This window comes from Haematobia irritans, chromosome 2 (assembly GCF_050003625.1).
Source record: "Haematobia irritans isolate KBUSLIRL chromosome 2, ASM5000362v1, whole genome shotgun sequence".
NCBI classification, from domain to species: Eukaryota; Metazoa; Arthropoda; class Insecta; order Diptera; family Muscidae; genus Haematobia; species Haematobia irritans.
The window spans coordinates 162,228,105-162,244,919 of NC_134398.1; positions in this window are offsets into that span (position 1 = coordinate 162,228,105).

Genomic DNA, 16,815 nt, shown 5'->3' on the forward strand with positions numbered 1-16,815 from the left:
ATAAGTCTATATCGGTCGAAAGATATATATGGGAGCAATATCTAAATCTGAACTGATTTCAACCAAATTTGGCGTGCATAGCTACAATATTATTTGTATTCTCTATTCAAAATTTAAGGCAAATTAAGGCAAAACTCTGGCTTCTGGAGTCATATAATTGCATATCGGCCGAAAGATATATGTAGGAGCAATTAGGGCAAAATTCTGGCTTCTGGGGTCATATAAGTGTGTATCGGGCAAATATATATATGGGAGCTATATCTAAATCTGAACCGATTTCAACCGAATTCGGCACACTTTGCGACACTATCAATTGCAAACTTGTGCAAAATTTAAAGTAAATCAGGCTGACATTCTAGCTTGAAGGGCTATATCTAAAACTGAACTGATTTCTGCCAAAATCAATAAAGGTCTATTCTGACCCAAAATATATACTTGCTGCCAAATTTGAAGTCGGTTGGACTAAAATTGCGACCTAGACTTTGATTACAAAATGTGTTCACAGACAGACAGACAGACAGACAGACGAACATGGCTAGATCGACTCAGGGGCCTGCCCTGAGCAATATTGCCAAAGACACCATATGTCTATCTCGTCTCCTTCTGGGTTTTGCAAACATATGCACTAACTTATAACAGGGATGGAAAATACAATTTTTAAGAAAGTACAAAAAGGTATTTTTTTGAGCGAAAAGCTAAATTTCAACAAAAATTCCACTGGAAGATTTTTGTCAAGAGCTCCTTTAGACTGAATTTTAAAGAAAATAATTTTTGACAAAATTTTCTATAGAAAAAAAAATTGACAAAAATTTTCTATAGAAATAAAATTTTGAAAAAAAAAAAATTCTATAAAAATAAAATTTTGACAAAATTTTCTATAGAAATAAAATTTTGACAAATTTTCTATATAAATAAAATTTTGACAAATTTTCTATATAAATAAAATTTTGAAAAAATTTTCTATGTAAATAAAATTTTGACAAAATATTCTATAGAAATTAAATTTTGCAAAAAATTTGTTTAGAAATAAAATTTTGCAAACATTTTGTATAGAAATAAAATTTTGCAAAAATTTTCTATAGAAATAAAATTTTGCAAAAATTTCTTATAGAAATAAAACTTTTACAAAATTTCATTTGAAATAAAATTTTGACAAAATTTTTTTACCGAAATAAAAAATCGATTGCATGCGTTTTTCGACTAAAACATTCTTGAAATTCAATAAAATCGTGTTTTTGACTATGACTTTTACAAAATGAACTCGTCTGTTTTGCCAATAAATAAAATTAGCAAATAAGATTGATAAAGACTTTCTCAAAATATTAAAATATTTTGTCAAAGATATTGTACCATAAATCTGATATCGACTCAAAAATGTCTACACAAAAATTACTAAATCATTCGCGGGAGTTCTACGGTACTGACTGGGGTGAAAAAGTATTGTAAAAAGTACTATAGCACTGTATTTTCCATCCCTGACTTATAATACCTTGTTGCACAGTGTGGCGCAGGGTACAAAAACGTGCAATTAATTATAAATTTGATTTTTTTTAGTTTTGTAGTATATTTTTGTTGCAATAACAAAATTTAGTGAAACGTACCTTTTCGGTTAATAAAATGCCTTTTTGCAATTTTCAAAAATTAGTCTTTTTCATTGTGATTCAAAAATATGATTCAATAAAAATTGTCAGAAAATTTTTCGTAGACTAATAAGACACCAAACTCTCATTGGAGGCATATAGGATACAAATTAAATAAATTCAATTTATTTGATTCAAGACTACTTTTGAATTTGCCGAATATCCTACTATCGCAAATGTTACCCCTAAAACACTATGCGCCTATGGTGTCGCGATGTAATAAATTGGGAAGCAAATGTATTATGCATAATAATTTAGTTTATTCTCATCATAGACACAGACATCGTAGCCAGTTCAAAGGGAGCCCACACATGAAAATCTATGTGCAAATTTTTTTGCTAGTCTGGTCCTTGGGCAATCGTCATTTTTTGCTTCATGTACAGGGGGTTTTCCACCGATGTTTTGTTGCCGACGCCAAAGGATGAAATATTGGAATGTATGCAACCATGTCGTCAACATTTCATTCATGCCATTGTCGATGACTAAGAATCGAGTGCTCGTTGCATTTGTTTCTTATTTTGTTGCAAACTGCCATGGCAAGGATATCAAAAAATTCAGAACAATTTTACATTTGTAAAGGGTCGCCCTCTGTTCATGTTGCACTGTTGTAGTTGTTGAGAATGGATAAACATGTTAAAGTCATAAGCATATTCAGCTCCAAAGAAGTACAGAAACAAAAAATATGGAAAACTGCAAGAAATCACTCTTTCTTTTTCGTTTTGAATTGCATGACTTTACTATTCAATATCCATATGGGAACTGTCAATGTTGCAGGAGAAAGTGAGAGAAAGGGAGAGAAAAGAGAACTTGAATGCTTGTAACAACTACGATGGTTATATAGCATTGTCTGTAGTGCAAGTATTAACATTTAAATGTAAAACATATATGGCATATAAGCATTTCCATGCTTAACCTAAATTTAACGACACGCATTTTATACAATATTAAGGACAAATTTGAAATTGTGAGTCGATCTAGCGATGTCTGTCCGCCCGTCTGTTGAAATCACGCTAGCTTTCGAACGAAAAAAAGCTATCGACTTGAAAGGGTGTGAAGTTAAAGTTGTTTTTTAAAGTTGTTTTTAGCCAAGACACAAACCACCAGAAAAATTTTTAATTTTCACTTTTCAGTGAAAATTCGCAAAAAATCAAACGAATTTCATCTTGATTTGTTGCTGTTTGACCAAAAGCAATAAAATATGAACAAATTTTGTTAATTATTTTGTATTTAGACCTTTAAACTATAGGTAGTTAAAACCCAAAAATATGACTAAACTGTTCAAAGCTCTTTTTGGCTATTTCTGATAGACGACAACGAACCAAAGGGGGTACACGTTGGTTACCCCAACTGTGGAGCGTACCCCAGTGAAAAGCCCATGGGCGTAGCTCATCTGTGAGAGGAGAAATCAGGGGGGTTCAAATATATTTTTATGTCCATTTTTGAACGCATTATGAATAAAATTTCTTTTAAATTTTAAAACCAGTAGACAGCCCAGGTTGAGAAGAAAGCTGCAGTTGCATTTCCATAACCGTAGCGTATTAACATTTTAAAAGGGGGGCTAAGTAATTTTAGTAAAAATTTCGATATGGAATTTCACCTATTTACACCCCACGACAATGAACTAAAGTGGGTATACGTAGGTAGCTGCACCCTTGGAGCATCCCCCAGTGAAAGCCCGATGGGCGTAGCTCATCTGTGAACGGAGAAAAGTCAAAGGGGGTAAAAGTACTTTTTGTTAGAACATCAACTATTTTCAACACTGATTTTCGCCTATTTAGACTCCACGACAACGAACTAAAGTGGGTATACGTAGGTAGATGCACCCTTGGAGCATCCCCCAGTGAAAGCCCCATGGGCGTAGCTCATCTGTGAGAGGAGAAAAGTTAATGGGGGTAAAAGTACTTTTTGTTAGAACATCAACTATTTTCAACACTGATTTTCTCCTATTTAGACTCCACGACAACGAACTAATGTGGGTATACGTAGGTAGCTGCATCCTTGGAGCATCCCCCAATGAAAGCCCCATGGGCGTAGCTCATCTGTGAGAGGAGAAAACACAATGGGGGTAAATGTTATATTTGTCACAATTTCAACACTGATTTTCGCCTACTTACACCCCACGACAACGAACTAAAGTGGGTATACGTAGATAGCTGCACTCTTGGAGCATCCCCCAGTGAAAGCCCCATGGGAATAGCTCATCTGTGAACGGAGAAAAGTCAAAGGGGGTAAAAGTACTTTTTGTTACAATTTCAACTATTTTCAACACCGATTTTCACCTATTTACACCCCACGACAACGAACTAAAGTGGGTATACGTAGGTAGCTGCATATATCGAACCGCTTAGGTATAGCTCCCATATAAACCGACCTCCATATTTGGCTTGCGGAGCAAATTTCCTCCAATACGGTTGAAACTCCGTATGTGGTGTTTCTATATGGCCTCTAACGCCCATGTTCATATCTGACTATAATTACATAAAGTCTCAATATAAACCGATTCCCAAATTTTGTTTGCGCAACCGGTTGAGAATCGATAGGTGGTCTAAGTTTATGGCCAATAAAAACTCTGCAAAAAACACCATATAACAAATATTCATGAGCGTTAGAGGCTATATAGGAACACCATGTACCAAATTTCATTTGAAATATCATTTTACCTATATCAATAACAGGTACTTGTGGCACGTTTCAACTCGATAACTTATTTCGTTCGGAAATTAAATTTAGCGTTAACTTAACTAAGAATTTTTCGGTGTAGATATGATTTCAAACACTCAGAAATGTCACGAGCATTCATTAGCGTAGCTAGACAATTTTCCAAGGGGGGGGGGGGGGCTATCGCCCCCCTAGCTAAAAATTTATAGGCTGAACTTATATACAAAAATAGACATCAAAATTATATAATAAAGCAACTAAAAGTAGTTCCACACTTTTCCCAGCAAAAAAATTGGGATTTTTATTAAAGGCACAACTTTAAAAGCACTTCCAAAAATGTCCTCACAAAGAAGTTAATTATATTAACTGCACAGGAAGTTTTTAGTTCAGTTTTTTTCATATTTTAATGCGCAATTTTTGTTTTCTTTTTTCAAATAGTTTAAAAAAAGAGTAAGAATAAATAAAATGGTAAAAATTATTCAAATTTTGCCACAAAAATGCTAAATCCATTATAGAAAAATCGATAATTTTTGAAAATATTGAAACAAGCGTTAGAATGCATTAAATATCATAAAAAATATAAAAATTATAATAAATTAATGTTTCTTGAAGCTCGAGGTCTTTATAAATATTTATATAATTCTAACAAAAGTTCGACCAAAAATCAAATAAAAAACGAATAAATAAAAATTATTTATTTGGGAAAATATCACACAACGATATGGATCACACCGTAAGAAGTGATGCAAATTTATTGCAACGGCTGTTGAAACGGTGGACATTCGTTTTATGACGAGTTCCTATTACATTCATCGCTTCTCCGCCAATTTTGCACCACTTCCGGACCCAAAAAGAAAATTTTCACTTCTTTTTTGGCGACGCTTTTTTGCAGCATTATTAAGATATTAATTTATGAAAGAATAGTTTTAATACCAATTACTATTTTTTAATTAAGATGACTAAACCAGAGTAAACAATATAATAAAGGAGCTTTACAGCCTGTTTATGTATGTCGAATGAGCTCTGTGGATCGACTAAAATGGAAACAAACAGCTGAAGTTATAACCAAAAAACAGCTGTTTCTATGCATTTCAGTCGATCGATTGAACTCGTTCGACATACAGAAACAGGCTGTTAGTTATTCAACTAAACCATAAGTTCAATCACAGCTCTATTTCATAAATATCAGACTTCAAACATTGCCATCGGCAACTGCTACCACAACCCAATTAATTCGATTGTGCATGAAAGTCTTTAGCGGAACTTTGTGCGGTTGTATATACTTGTTTAATTTTTATAAAAATGTAAAATCGTAAATATGTTTTCAAATTCTGGGGGGGGCTAAATTTTTTCTGGGGGGGGTCTAAGCCCCCTCCCCAGAGGCCTTCCTACGCTTATGCGAGCATTACTGAGAGGAAGATAACCCACCGCTGAATTGTTTTGTGTTTGGTCGCAACACCAAACAGCTGATATTTTTCCGGCTTATTACACCCTGCCCTATAGGATGGGGGTATATTAAATTAATCATTCCATTTGTAACACATCAAAATATTGCCCTAAGACCCCATAAAGTACATACATATATTCTGGCTCGTGGTGAAATTCTGAGTTGATCTAGCTACGTCCGTCCGTCTGTTAACAACACGATTACTTTAAACTTGGTATAAATAGTTGTTATTGATGTAGGTCGGATGGTATTGCAAATGGGGCATATCGGACCACTTTTACGTATTATCCCCATATAAACCGACCCTCAGATTTGCCTTGCGGAGCCTCTTAGAAAAGCAAATTCAAATCCGGTCCGGTTGAAATTTGGAACGTGGCACTAGTATATAATCCCTTACAACCATGAAAAAAAATGGTCCATATGGGGCTATAATTGTATATAGCCCCCATATAAACCGATCCTCAGATTTGACCTCCGGATCCTCTTGGAGGAGCAAAAGTCATCCGATCCAGTTAAAATTTGGTACGTGGTGTTAGTGTATGGTCTCTATCAACCATGCAAAAATTGGTCCATATCGGTCCAATATAAACCGTGGTGTTTATATATGGTCTTTAAGATCCATGCAAAAATAGGTCCATATACACCGATCCCCAAATTTGACCTCCGGAGCCTCTTGGATGAGTAAATTGCATCTGATTCTGTTGAAATTTGGTACGTTGTGCAATAATATGGCCGTTAACAATCATGCCAAAATTGTTCCATATCGGTCTATAGTTGTATAATGCCCCCAGATAAACCGACCACCAATCACAAAAAAAATTGTCCTTATCAGCTCATAATTGTACATAGCCCCCACATAAAGCGACCCCCATACTTCACTTTTTTATATTTTCTTGTATATTTTCTCACACTTCTTAAGATATTATAGGCCAAATAACGCTTATTTTCGTAAGGACATTTGGTCACAATTAAAGAATCAAATTTTCAAATCAAACTCATATAGCTTTTGATATAATTGAGGTAGGTCCTCAAAATTACAATTTTTGTTCCATATGATGTAAGCACAAGTTAAAACAGAAGAAACTTTTTAAAATTAGTTTAGCTATTATCTTTTTTTCCTTCTTTAATATCTTCAGTTTGGTCTATAGTTTAACTATGGACGAAAAAAATTGCAAATTATTGAATTTTACTATCAAAATGTATTCTTTGTTAAGAAAGTTCATAGCGCGCCATTTTGGCTCAATAGGTACGTAAATAAGCAGAAATTTTGGATTGATTATCAGCCAGAAGCATTGTAAAAGCTACAGATTGGTGCAATTTATGTGCTGGATCACATGAAATTTGAACTCCAAGAGGCTTCGGAATTCAAATCTGCGGATCGGTTTATATGATGCCTATATATAATTTTTACCAATATTGACCAATTTTTACATGATTTTTAGATGACATATACTAACTTCACGTGCCCTGTATAAATTGGGGGAACTAATGAGATAGGATATATATATATATATATATATATATATATATATATATATATATATATATATATATATATATATATATATATATATATATATATATATATATATATATATATATATATATATATATATATATATATATATATATATATATATATATATATATATATATATATATATATATATATATATATATATATATATATATATATATATATATATATATGTTAGAACTGGTCATATATGGAATTATATATATATATATATCTAATTCTATCTCATAATATGTGGATATATTTGCTTATATCTAAAGGGGCCAATTTTGAGATATATATATATATATATATATATATATATATATATATATATATATATATATATATATATATATATATATATATATATATATATATATATATATATATATATATATATATATATATCTCAAAATTGGCCCCTTTAGATATAAGCAAATATATCCACATATTATGAGATAGAATTAGATATAAATATATATATAATTCCATATATGACCAGTTCTAACATCATATCAATTATATATAGGGATATATATAATTATATCTAAGACAGTAGAACTAGGCCAATATTGAGACCAGATCTAATCTATTTACATAGTAATTAGATATGATTAGATCTTACCCTATTTCAGATATACTCATATCTAATTGTATCAAATTAGATCTCTCAATTTTCGGGGGTAACAAATTTCAACCTTTTCGGATGTAATTAACACCTCGAAGAGGCTCCAGAGCTCAAACCTGAGGATCGGTGTATATGTAATTATCGACCGATATGGTGAAATTTTTGCGTGGTTGTCATGTTACCACCCATATTTTATAATCGAAACGCTCGTTGCAAAGTTAACTACACTCATGTGCAAGCACTTGTACAATGCTTGATTATTCTCGTTAGTGTTGTAAGAAATGAATGAATTGACAACAGTCATTGGCAATCAAAATAGGCAAAAAGAAAATGAAAAGGAACGATAGGAATCCGCAACTCGTTTATACTTTATTATTTTCATATTTTATATTTCATGGAGATAGAGTCAAATGATATTTTATGGCTATATTGAGATTTCCAAAATGTTTTTTTTTTGTCAAGCTGCTTAATATGACAGATTACGTAGTTTTTATAGAATCTTTTTAAATGTAGAGAAGTCAAATCTGGGTATCGCTCTATACGCTCTATAGAAATTAAAATTGGATACAGATCTCATTCATCGATTTTTATACCCTCCACTATGGGATCGAGGTATATTAACTTTGTCATTCCGTTTGTAACACATCGAAATATTGCTCTAAGACCCCATAAAGTATATATATTCTGATTCGTGGTGAAATTGTTAGTCGATCTAAGCATATCCGTCCGTCCATCCGTCTGTTGAAATCACGCTAACTTCCGGACGAAACATGCTATCGACTTGAAAATTGGCACAAGTAAAGTACGGTCAAAATTTGGTCAATATAAACTTTACGTATTTCTTTCAATTTTGCATTTAAAAAACCTGAACACCCCTCATTTTGAAGGTGTGTGTGTAGAATGTTGTTCCTATTTTAATTTTGGAATTCACTCTTCAGTTGTCAAAATGCCGTCCAAGCAAGAAGAGCAGCGTATCAAAATTTTGCTCGCGCATCGCGAAAATACGAGCTACTCGCACGCAAAGCTGGCAAAATCGCTAAAAGTTGCCAAATCAACCGTTACAAATGTAATTAAAGTGTTTGGGGAACGTTTGTCGAAAGCCAGGAAGTCTGGATCGGGGGGACATCGAAAACCGGAAGCCGCTGAGACGACAAAGAGCGTTGCCGGTAGTTTCAAGCGAAACCCTAACCTCTCTCTCCGAGATGCCGCAAATAAGCTGGGTGTATCGTCTACAACCGTGCATCGAGCCAAAAAACGAGCCGGACTATCGACTTACAAGAAGGTAGTGACTCCAAATCGCGATGATAAACAAAATACGACGGCCAAAGCGCGATCCCGGAGGCTGTACACGACGATGCTGACGAAGTTTGACTACGTGGTAAAGGACGACGAAACCTACGTCAAAGCCGACTACAAGCTGCTTCCGGGACAGGAGTTTTATACGGCAAAAGGTAGGGGAAAGGTAGCAGATATTTTCAAGCACATAAAACTGTCAAAGTTCGCAAAGAAATATCTGGTTTGGCAAGCCATCTGTACCTGTGGCTTGAAAAGCAGCATTTTCATAGCTTCCGGGACTGACAACCAAGAAATTTACGTGAAAGAGTGTTTGAATAAACGTCTGCTGCCTTTCCTGAAGAAACACGGTTGTTCCGTACTGTTTTGGCCGGATTTGGCATCTTGCCATTACGGTAAAAAGGCCATGGAGTGGTACGCCGCCAACAACGTGCAGGTGGTTCACAAGGACCACCTGCACGTTCCGGCTGAAATTTGGTATATGGTTTTGGTATATGGTCTCTAATAACCTCGCAAGAATTGGTCCACATCGGTCCATACTTATATATAGCCCCCATATAAACCGATCCCCAGATTTGGCTTGCAGAGTCTCAAAGAGAGGCAAATTTCATCCGATCCGGCTGAAATTTGGTACAAGGTTTTCGTATATGGTCTCTAACAACCATGCAAGAATTGGCCTACATCGGTCCATAATTATATATAGCCCCCATATAAACCGATCCCCCGATTTGGCTTGCGGAGCCATAGAAAATTTTGTCAAAATTTTATATTTCTATAGAAAATTTTGTCAAAATTTTATTTCTATACAAAATGTTGTCAACATTTTATGTCTTTAGGAAATTTTGTCAAAAATTTATTTCTATAGAAAATTTTGTCTTAATTTAATTTCTATAGAAAATTTTGTCAAAATTTTATTTCTATAGAAAATTTAGTCAGAATTTTATTTCTGTAGAAACTTTTGTCAAAATGTTATTTATGTAGAAAATGTATGAAGCATTTCATAGTTGGAGATGAATATTTTGCCAAATCTTCCAAAACATCAAGAATTCTGCATATTTACCAAACAGTAAAAAATCTGTCATTTTTGGTAAACTCGTGTTCATAATTGTATATATTGCCGATGTAAAGCGACCCCCATATTTCAATTCTGGCTCTATAATTACCGCACAAAGGTTAATATCGGTTCGCAATTATTTCTTCCCTATATGTACCGGTCAAGAACTGAATATATACGTATTTAATAGATCTTTCTTTTGTCTACTATATATTCCGCATGGACTAACTTACAATTTAGAAGAGATTTTAAGAAGTTCTAAGATGCCTTGCCATCGGCCGCAACCCAAGTCATTTAATTGGGGATGACCGTCTGTAGTAGAAGTTTTTACGCAATCCCTGGTGGAGGGTACATAAGATTCGGCCTGGCCGAACTGGCCGTATATACTTGTTTATTCTATTTTTGCGATAATTTCAAAAACCAAATTATGCCAAGTACTTCGAAGTAAAAAGAGTTTTCTTAACCCTCTGAAGCCCAATCCCGCCTTTAGGAGGGCTTCATTAAATAAGGAAGCGTTTAGTAAAACACACCTTAAGACAACAAAAATGAATAAAATAAAAAGAAAACTTAGTTAAACCAGTTCAAGAGCCTTTGCAGCATATACTGAATTTTACCGTATAATTTGTTCTTGATTAGTTTTTTTGCTTTTGTGTCGTTAACATTGAATATTTAATCAGCTGACAAAAAATTGGGGCATTATAAGGTTAATTCTAAACAAATGTAAACCAAAGATGCAAATCCTTTAAAGATGATTTAGCCTATATTTGAAGCATTTATCTTAAATTTATATAATAAAGTTCAATATGTCAGTTGAGTTAAAGACGATTTCTTTAAATTAAAAATGTTTTTCTTTACTTTAAGGAAAATTTACCTTACTTTATATATCTACAACTTTAACAGAGGGACGCAAAAAAATATTTGTAGCTAATTTTATAAATTTTCTTTAAATTAAAATGTCAGTTTTTTAAAGGCTTTTGTCCTTAAGCATACATTTCAAGTCCTTACATAATAAGTTGCATAATAAGTTGCAAAAGATATATTCTCCAACGCCACTATAAAGCAATCACACTATAAAGCTTGAATTCTATCGCGAAAAATGTCATAATTAATAAATCTATCAGCTGTCAGACAAACAGTTTAGAAATTATAGCAATGTGAAATTGGTTGCAATGAATATCACGCACCTTCTATGTATACTTTATGGTGGCCCAAATAAATATTACAAGCAGAATGAAAAAAAGTGTCACAAATAGAAAAGTCCCCAAGATTGATAACTGGCGAATTGGCCAGCTATCGGGTGGCTGATTTTTGTTGGTACACCCTTAGTATATGACCAAAATATACCCATGCCGCCGATTCAGTTTCGAAACAATTTTCTCGTTAATAATTTATATTTACTCTGAAGTCGAAGCAGTTCGGACAGATACATATATTTCGTGCAAGGTATCCTGTATTGGCTTGTTGAAAGGCCTTCAACAAACGAAAAAGACCTTTTGAAATTACCCCACTGGCCAATAGTTGATTTCTTATTGATATGTCTTGTCATTGACAGCTAAGACAACATGTCAGATATTTGTACAATGTACATTTATGTTTTGTATGAGCATCCTTTGGATGCGAGGAGTGCGTCCTGCAAATATAAGTGAATTGTTTTTCCCTCAACTTGAAATGTTTATTTATTTTGTTTGACTAAAGCTTATGGTTGGTTTCTTGTTTTTGTTGGTTGGCTTTGCTTTTTTTTTTCTTTTGCATCTGACATTCAACTTAGGAAAGTTGTTTAACTTCCAATTCACTGAAAACGCCACAGGCAATGGAGAAAATCATGAAAGAAATTTCATTCTTTATCAGGTATCTGAATTGTTGTGTAAATAATAAAGATCCTATTGGATATTGAATTGGAAAAGATTTATACCATATCATGAAATATTTAAGAAAATAAATTACAAAAATTCATAGAGAAAATGGAATTCTATGCCAACATGCAATTAAGTAATTGATTTTTAAATCATTTCATTTGATTTTAATCTCTTTGTAGGACAGTGGATCGAAAATATATTTCAGTATTTGTCACAAATTTGTATCGGCTTTTTTTTTACCATATTCGATAAAAGTAAGAAACGTTCATAAATGTATGTGTAGCTCAAATTTCGTTTTTGAACCCTCTACCATACATTAAAAAAAAGTGAACCCACCAGAAAAGAAAATTTGGGTTAATTTTATATTTTTTTTAGAATTTTTAACTAAACTATATTACAAAGGCAGATATTGCAGAAATAAGTAAATATTTTTCGACAAATTCAAAAAAAAAAAAAAACAACATTACTAGACATAATTATTTTTTTTATACCCACCACCATAGGATGGGGGGTATACTCACTTTGTCATTCCGTTTGTAACACATCGAAATATTGCTCTAAGACCCCATATATTGTGGGTCGTGGTGAAATTCTGAGTCGATCTAAGCATGTCCGTCCGTCTGTTGAAATCACGCTAACTTCCGAACGAAACAAGCTATAGACTTGAAACTTTGCACGAGTAGTTGTTATTGATGTAGGTAGGATGGTATTGCAAATGGGCCATATCGGTCCACTTTTACGTATAGCCCCCATATAAACGGACCCTCAGATTTGGCTAGCAGAGCCTCTAGGAGAAGCATATTTTATCCGATCCGGCTGAAATTTGGTACATGGTGTTGGTATATGGTCTCTAACAACCACGCAAAAATTAGTCCACATCGGTCCATAATTATATATAGCCCTCATATAAACCGGTTACCAGATTTGGCTTGTGGAGCCTCAAGGAGAACCAAATTTCTTCCGATCCGGCTGAAATATGGTGCATGATGTTGGTATATGGTCTAACAACCATGCAAAAATTGGTCCACATCGGTTTATAGTTATATATAGCCCCCATATAAACGGATCCCCAATCACACAAAAATTGGTCCATATCGGTTCATAATCATTGTTGCCACTAGAGCCTAAAATAATCTACCAACATTTTATTTTTATAGAAAATTTTGTGAAAAATTTTATTTCTATACAAAATTTTGTCAAAATTTTATTTCTATAGAAAATTTTGTCAAAAATTTATTTCTATAGAAAATTTTGTTAAATTTTATTTCTATTGAAAATTTTGTTAAAATTTCATTTCTATAGAAAATCTTGTCATAATTTTATTTCAATAGAAAATTTTGTCAAAATTTTATATCTATAGAAAATTTTGTCAAAATTTTATTTCTATAAAATTTTTTTTTTAAATTTTATTTCTTAGAAAATTGTGTCAAACTGAATTATATTCACATTTAATCGGTCTTTTTTAATTTAATATATATCACATATGGACTTACTTACTATTTTGAAGACGGTGTTAGGAGGTTTCAAGATACCTTGCCATCGGCAAGCGTTACCGCAACCCAAGTAATTCGATTGTGGATGACAGCGTTTAGAAGAAGTTTTTACGCAATCCATGGTGGAGGGTCCTGGCCGAACTTACGGCCGTATATACTTGTTTTTATACCCTCCACCATAGGATGGGGGTATATTAACTTTGTCATTCCGTTTATAGCACATCGAAATAAAGTATATATATTCTGGGTCGTGGTGAAATTCTGAGTCGATCTGAGCATGTCCGTCCGTCCGTCGGTTGAAATCACGCTAACTTCCGAACGAAACAAGCTATTGACTTGAAACTTGGCACAAGTAGTTGTTATTGATGTAGGTCGGACCATATCGGTCCACTTTTACGTATAGCACCCATATAAACGGACCCCCAAATTTGGCTTGCGATTGCTCTAAGAGAAGCAAATTTCATCCGATCGGTCTGAAATTTGGTACATGGTGTTAATATGGTCTCTAACAACCATGCAAAAATTAGTCCACATCGGGCCATAATTACATATAGCCCCCATTTAAACCGATCCACCGATTTGGCTTGCGGAGCCTCTAAGAGAAACAAATTTTATCCGATCCGGTTGAAATTTGGTACATGGTGTTAATATATGGTATCTAATAACCATGCAAAAATTGGTCCACATCGGTCTATAATTATATATAGCCCCCATATAAACCGATCCCCCGATTTGGCTTGCGGAGCCTCTAAGAGAAGCAAATTTCATCCGATCCGACTAAAATTTGGTACATGGTGTTAGTATATGGTCTCTAACAACCATGCAAACTTTGGTTCACATCGGTCCATAATTATATATAGCCCTCATGTAAACCGATCCCCCGATTTGACTTCCGGAGCCTCATGGATGAACAAAGTTCATCCGGTTGAAATTAGGTACGTGGTGTTAGTATATGGTATCTGACAACCATGCAGGAATTGGTCCATATCGGTCCATAATTATATGTAGCACCCATATAAACCGATCCCCAGATTTGACCTCCGGAACCCCTTGGAAGAGCAAAATTCACCCGATCCGATTGAAATTTGGTACGTGGTGTTAGTATATGGTCTCTAACAACCATGCAAAAATTGGTCCATATATAACCCCCATTTAAATCGATCCCCATATTTGGCCTCCGGAGCTATTGGAGGAGCACAATTCATCCGACCCGGTTGAAATTTGGTACGTGGTGAAATTTGGTACATTGCGCTAGTATATGGCTGCTAACAGCCATGCCAAAATTGGTCCATATCGATCTATAGTTATATATAGCCGATCCCCAAAAATAATCTACCAAAATTTTATTTCTATAAAAAATTTTGTCAAAATTTTGTTACTATAGAAAATTTTGTTAAAATTTTATTTCTGTTGAAAATATTGTCAAAATGTTAATTTTTAGAACATTTTGTAAGGATTTTATTAAATATAATTTATTTATTTAATTTATTCACAATCAAGCAACAATTGGTTCACTTCGGTGCATAAGTTATATAGAATCCACACAAAACGATCCCCAGTGTTGACATCCGGAATCTCTTGTAGGAGTAAATTTCATCCTATACGGTTGAAATTCGGTAAATGATGTTAGCATATGGCCTCTAACAACCATGTGAAACTGGGTCCATATCGGTACATTTATATATTGTATTCTCATGTAAAATGATCGGAAGCAGCATGGAAGAACAAGTTGCATCCGGTTTGAAATCCGGCCTTGTAATTAGCATGGGTAAATTGGTTCATAGCGGTTCATAATTATTTATTGTCTCCCCTATATAGCGTATAGTGTAAATGTTTTCCAAGAAAATTTCACTAGAAGTTGGCCAAACTGGAGGGTGGATCCGGGATGCGCTTAGAAAAAACTGTTTGTGGAACATCTTCTAAGTTTTGTTTTGTTTACATGATTATAAAAAGTTGTAAAGCTGAGCAAGAATTCTTTTTCTGCACGACATATCAAATGTGTCAAACAACGCCAACCATCAAATAATACTGATTAACCCTAGGACTCCACCTGACTTCAGCACTTCCTTACTTATTGAAATATTCACAATATTTATATGGGATTGACTTGTTTGATATGGCCTGTTTCCTCATTGTTTTTTTTTTTTTTTATATAGGCGATATATAATTACTCCTTGAAAGATTGATTAATTTACAAACACAAATGCCATTGACTGAACCACAAAGGTTACACGTATTACTTTATATCTCTATTAAATCTGTTGGCGACTATTGTTCTATCTAATATATAGTACAAGTCGATTTAATTAATATCCTTAACACACAATAGCAACTGAAAACTTGCCAGCAAACTGTAATGTATAATTTTCCATTTAGGGTTGTATTAAAATAATAGCATATCAATTAATTAATAACACATATCCATTCTTCATAAATGAGCGATAGTAAACTTTGAAACTTTTGACACGCACTCTGGTAATAAATAAAATCTAGACATTTTGAACACAATGAAAGTGTGATTATCTACCAATCTCTACCCCCAGTGGTTTCTAGAATAAACTACTTCAAGTAGACGACTACCAACCAATTGAATACGGTGAATAAGAAATAAAAAACGTTTTAATTTTTGTTGAAGTTTCATTGTGTACTATGGAAGGAAGGAAACGGTAGTAGCAACACTGGTCGGCAATATTGTTTAGTTAAGTCTAAATGTATATAATAATAGAGCTTAGTTGGGATCCTCAAATAGGACAAATATAATTTAAACCGCTATTGACCAATTTTTGTATGGTTGTTAGAGGTCAGATGAAACTTGCGCCTCCAAGAGGGCCCGCAAGCCGAATCCAGGGATCAAATTTAATCCGCTCCCTCAAGAGGATCCGCAAGCAAAATCTGTGGATCGGTTTATATGATGGCCCATCTGCAATACCATCTGACCTACAATAATAACAACTACTTGTGCCAAGTTTCAAGCCGATAGCTTGTTTCTTTCGGAACTTAGACTGATTAAAACAGACGGACAAGAGGAGAACGGACATCGCTAGATCGACTCAGAATTTCACCACCACCCGGAATATATACTTTATTGGGTCTGAGACCAAAATTTCGATATGTTACAAACGGAATAACAATGTTAATTTACCCTCCATCCTATGGTGGACAGGATAAAAAGGTTGAATTCAACATTGGAGGTCTGTGTTAAAACCCCCAATCCTTTTATTTATAAA